The sequence below is a fragment of the Gorilla gorilla genome, chromosome 15 (assembly GCF_029281585.2).
Source record: "Gorilla gorilla gorilla isolate KB3781 chromosome 15, NHGRI_mGorGor1-v2.1_pri, whole genome shotgun sequence".
Taxonomy (NCBI): Eukaryota; Metazoa; Chordata; class Mammalia; order Primates; family Hominidae; genus Gorilla; species Gorilla gorilla.
This window is the reverse complement of record NC_073239.2, coordinates 17,458,938-17,465,029: the sequence shown is the minus strand read 5'-3', so window position 1 is coordinate 17,465,029 and position 6,092 is coordinate 17,458,938.

Genomic DNA, 6,092 nt, shown 5'->3' with positions numbered 1-6,092 from the left:
AAGACCAGCCTGACCAACATAGTGAAGCCTCTACAAAAAGTACAAAAAAATTATCCAGGCATAGTGATGCATGCCTGTAATCCCATCTACTCGGGAAGCTGAGGCAGGAGGATTGCTTGAACCTGGGAGGCGGAGGTTGCGGTGAGCCAAGATCAGGCCATTATACTCCAGCCTGGGTGACGAGCAAAAATCTGTCTCAAAAAAAAAATGAGGAAGAAGCAAAAGCAGAAACCCCTGATAAACCCATCAGATCTCATGAGACTTACTCACTGTCATGCGAACAGCACAGGAAAGACCAGCCTCCATGGTTCAATTACCTCCCCCTGGGTCCCTCCCACAACACGTGGTAATAATGGGAAATACAGTTCAGGGTGAGACTTGGGTGAGGACACAGCCAAACCATATCATTCCATTCCCCTGGCCCCTCTAAATCTCATGTCATCACATTTCAAACCAGTCATGCCTTCCCAACAGTCCCCCAAAGTCTCAACTCATTTCAGCCTTAACCCAAAAGTCCACACTCCAAAGTCCCATCTGAGACAAGGCAAGTCCCTTCCCCCATGAGCCTGTAAAATCAAAAGCAAATTAGTTACTTCTTAGATACAATGGGGTACAGGCATTGGGTAAATACAGCCATTCCAAATGGGAGAAATTGTCCAAAACAAAGGGGCTGTGGGCCCCATGCAAGTCCAAAATCCAGTGGGGCAGTCAAATCTTAAAATGATCCCCTTTCACTCCATGTCTTGCATCCAGGTCATGCTGATGCAAGAGGTGGGTTCCCATGGTCTTGGACAGCTCCACCCCTGTGGCTTTGCAGGGTTCAGTACAGCCTCCCTCCTGGCTGCTTTCACAGGCTGGTGTTGAGTGTCTGTGGCTTTTCCAGGTGCATGGTGCAATGGTAGGTGAATCTACCATTCTGGGGTCTGGAGGATGGTCACCCTCTTCTCACAGCTCCACTAGATGATACCCCAGTAGGGACTCCGTGGGGCTCCAACCCCACATTTCCCTTCCATACTACCCTACCAGAGGTTCTCCCTGAGGGCCCCACACCTGCAGCAAACTTGCCTGGGTATCTAGATGTTTCCATACATCTTCTGAAATCTAGGTGGAGGTTCCCAAACCTCAATTCTTGACTTCTGTGCACCCACAGGCTCAACACCACATGGAAGGTGCCAAGGCTTGGGGCTTCCACCTCTAAAGCCACAGCCTGACCTGTACATTGGCCCCTTTCAGCCATGGCTGGAGCAGCTTGCACAAAAGGACCAAGCCCCTAGGCTGCACATAGCATGGGGACCCTGGGCCTCGCCCACAAAACCACCTTTTCCCCCTGGGCCTCCGGGCCTGTGATGGGAGGGGCTGCTATAAAGGTCTCAGACATGGCCTGGTGACATTTTCCCTATAGTCTTGAGGATTATCATCAGGCTCCTTGCTACTTATGCAAATTTCTGCAGCTGGCTTTAACTTCTCCCCAGAAAACGGGTTTTTCTTTTCTATCATAGTCAGGCTGCAAATTTTCTGAAGTTTAATGCTCTGTTCCCCTTTTAAAACTGAATTACTTTAGCAGTACCCAAGTCACCTCTTGAATGCTTTGCTGCTTAGAAATTTCTTCAGCTGGCTGGGCGTGGTGGCTCACACCTGTAATCCCAGCATTTTGGGAGGCTGAGGCAGGCAGATCATGAGGTCAGGAGATTGAGACCTTCCTGGCAAACACAGTGAAACCCCGTCTCTACTAAAAAAAAACAAAAAAATTAGCTGGACATGGTGGTGGGTGCCTGTAGTCCCAGCTACTCGGGAGGCTGAGGCAGGAGAATGGCATGAACCCAGGAGGCAGAGCTTGCAGTGAGCCGAGATCGCGCCACTGCACTCCAGCCTGGGCAATAGACTGAGACTCCGTCTCACAAAAAAAAAAAGAAAAAGGAAAAAAGAAATTTCTTCAGCCAGGCCAGGTGCAGTGGCTCACGCCTGTAATCCCAGCACTTTGGGAGGCCAAGGCGAGTGGATCACTTGAGGTCAGGAGTTCAAGACCAGCCTAGCTCACATGGTGAAACCCCTGTCTCTACTAAAAAAAATACAAAAATTAACTTGGCATGGTGGCGTGTGCCTGTAATCCCAGCTACTCAGGAGGCTGAGTCAGGAGAATTGCTTGAACCTGGGAGGCGGAGGCTGCAGTGAGCCAAGATCGTGCCACTGCACTCCAGCCTGGGCGACAGAGCAAGACTCTGTCGAAAAAAAGAAGTTTCTTCAGCCAGATACCCTAAATCCTCTCTCACAAGTTCAAAGTTCCACAAATCTCTAACGCAGGGGCAAAATGCCACCAGTTTCTTTGCTAAAACACAAAAGTCACCTTTGCTCCAGTTCCCAAGGAGTTCCTCATCTCCATCTGAACCACCTCGGCCTGGATTTTATTGTCCATATCGCTATCAGCATTTTGGGCAAAGCCATTCAACAAGTCTAGGAAGTTCCAAACTTTCCCACATTTTCCTGTCTTCTTCTGAGCCCTTCAAACTGTTCCAATCTCTGCTTGTTACCCAGTTCCAAAGTCGCTTCCACATTTTCGGGTATCTTTTCAGCAACACCCCACTCTACTGGTACCAATTTACTGCATTAGTCCGTTTTCACGCTGCTAGTAAAGACAAACCCAAGACTGGGCAATTTACAAAAGAAAGAGGTTTAATTTGACTTACAGTTCCACGTGGCTGGGGAATGTCTCACAATCATGGCAGAGGGCAAAAGGCACTTCTCACATGGCAGCAGGAAGAGAGAATGAGGAAGAAGCAAAAGTGGAAACCCCTCATAAACCCATCAGATCTCGTGAGACTTATTCACTATCACAAGAATAGCATGGGATAGGCTGGCCTCCATGATTCAATTACCTCCCCCTTGGTCCCTCCCACAACATGTGGGAATTCTGGGAGATATAATTCAAGTTGAGATTTGGGTGGGGACACAGCCAAACCATATCAGGCACCCTGTGGAATCCCAGGACTCCAAAAAAGTCTAAAAATCACTGGTTGTTTTATCATGTTTTCCCACTCCAGATAAAAAAATCTGTATTGGGGGAATGATTATTTTAAAATCCCAAATAGGCCAGGCACAGTGGCTCACGCCTGTAATCCCAGCACTTTGGAGGGCGAGGTGGGTGGATCACCTGAAGTCAGGAGTTCAAGACCAGCCTGGCCAACATGGTGAAACCACATCTCTACTAAAAGTACAAAAAATTAGCCAGGTGTGGTGGTAGGCACCTGTAATCCCAGCTACTCAGAAGGCTGAGGCCGGAGAATTGCTTGAACCCGGGAGGCAGAGGTTGCAGTGAGCCAAGGTCGTGCTATTGCACTCCAGCCTGGGCAATAAGAGCGAAACTCCCTCTCAAAAAAATAAAAATAAAATAAAAATCCCAAATAATATAGAAACTTAATGTCAAAAATTCCAGAGAATTGGCCAGGCATGGTAGTTCACGCCTGTAATCCCTGCACTTTGGGAGGCCGAGGCGGACAGATCACCTGAGGTTGGGAGTTTGAGACCAGCCTGACCAACATGAAGAAACCCCGTCTCTACTAAAAATACAAAATTAGCAGGGCGTGATGGCGCATGCCTGTAATCCCAGCTACTCAGGAGACTGAGACAGGAGAATTGCTTGAACCCAGGAGGCGGAGTTTGTGGTGAGCCAAGATCGTGCCATTGCACTCCAGCCTGGGCAACAAGAGCAAAACTCCGTCTCAAAAAGAAAAAAAAAGTTTCAAGAGAACTACTGTATAATTTACTTTTAACTTTCAGTCTTTTTGACACCATGTATATATTCATTATATATACTTAAATATTACATGTGCAGTATCCTGTAGCAAAACTTTTTCTCTTAATATACCAGTTAACATCTTTCCATGTAAATTCATGTAAATCTATTTCATCCTTTTTAACAGCTGCCCAGAATTTCCTTGAACGTTAGCATCATAATTTTTTTTTTTTTTTTGGGACAGCGTTTCGCTCTTGTTGCCCAGGCTGGAGTGCGATGGCGCAATCTTGTCTCATCGCAACCTCCCCCTCCCAGGTTCAAGCGATTCTCCTGCTTCAGCCTCCCGAGTAGCTGGGATTACAGGCATGCGCCACCACGCCTGGCTAATTTTGTATTTCTAGTAGAGACAGGGTTTCTCCATGTTAGTCAGGCTGGTCTCGAACTCCTGACCTCAGGTGATCCACCCGCCTCGGCCTCCCAAAGTGCTGAGATTACAGGTATGAACCACCGTGCCTGGCCGTTAGCACCATAATTTTTTTTTTTTTTTTTTTGAGATGAGTATCACTGTCACCCAGGCTGGAGTGCAGTGGCATGATCTCGGCTCACTGCAACCTCCACCTCCCAGGTTCAAGCAACTCTCCTGCCTCGGCCTCCCGAGTAGCTGGGACTACAGGTGTGTGCCACCACGCCCGGCTAATTTTTTTATTTTTAGTAGAGACGGGGTTTCACCATATTGGTCAGGCTGGTCTCGAACTCCTGACCTCATGATCCACCCGCCTTGGCCTCCCAAAGTTCTAGGATTACAGGTGTGAGCCACTGCGCCTGGCTGTTAGCATCATAATTTAATAAAGTACCATCAATGGACACTTAACCAAATAGTGAAAATCCTTATACATACAAGTTCTCATACTCATTTACTTAATTAGGTTAACTTTGTAGAAGTGGAATTGCTGAGTTAAATTATATGTTTTAAAGTTATACGTGCATTTTTAAAATGCAAATATTTGGCTGGGAGCTGTGGCTCCCGCCTGTATCCCAGCTCTTTGGGAGGCTGAGGCAGGTGGATCACTTGAGCCCAGGAGTTCGAGACTGACCTGGGCAACATAGGGAGACCCATCTCTATTATTACAAAAAAAAATTGCAAATATTCGCTTATGTGGTATGCACTGTAAATAATTTTCCTTACTTTTTAAAATTGTGCTTTCTGCAATGCAAACTTTTTGTTATGTCATTTTGTTATTGTGGTTAAAAAACATGAAATCTGGCCCTAAGCCAAATTTCTGAAGCCCTCATATAAACTCTATACCCTGACCTCGTCATTGTGTACGTTCACAGGTTGAACATACCCAGGGAGAAAGAAAATCCCTTATCTCGCCGGTCCCAGGCTGGAGCGCAAGGGCACTATCACAGTTCACTGGAGCTTCAACCTCCCATGCTCATGAAACCCTTCAGGTTCAAAAAATCATCTTGCCTCAGCCTCCCAAGAAACTGGGAGTACATACTTGGCTAACTTTTTTTTTATTTTAAGAGATGAGCTCTCGCCACATTTCCCAGACTGGTCTCCTGAGCTCAACCAATCCCGTCTTGGCCTCCTAAAGTGCTTGGCTAACAAGTGTGAATCACTGCACCCAGCCTGCTTGGCCTGCTCTGCCATCTTGTATACTTGATTGATTGATTGACTGATTGAGACAAGAGTCTCACTCTTGTCACCCAGGCTGGAGTGCAGTGGTGAGATCTCGGCTCACTTCAACCCCCACCTCCCAGGTCCAACTGATTCTCCTGCCTCAGCCTCCCAAGTAGCTAGGATTACAGACACCAGCCACCACACCCGGCTAATTTTTGTATTTTAAGTAGAGACAGGGTTTCATCATATTGGCCAGGCTGGTCTCAAACTCCTGACCTCAGGTGATCCGCCCACCTCAGACTCCCAAAGTGCTGGGATTACAGGGTGGGAGCCACCACACCACCATATACTTTAAATCATCTCTAGGCTGGGTGCAGTGGCTCACACCTGTAATCCCAGCACTTTGGGAGGCTGAGGTGGGCGGATCACCTGAGGTCGGGAGTTTGAGACTAGCCTGACCAACGTGGAGAAATCCTGTCTCTACTAAAAATACAAAAAAATTAGCCAGGTGTGATGACGCATGCCTGTAATCCCAGCTACTTGGGAGTCTGAGGCAGGAGAATCACTTGAACCCAGGAGGCGGAGGTTGTGGTGAGCTGAGATTGCACCATTGCACTCCAGCCTGGCCAACAGGAGCGAAACTCTGCCTTAAAAAAAAAACCACAAAAAAAACTCTAGATTACTTATACCTGCCACGTGATCAATATTGAGAGGAAAAAAATTACTTATACCAAGCAC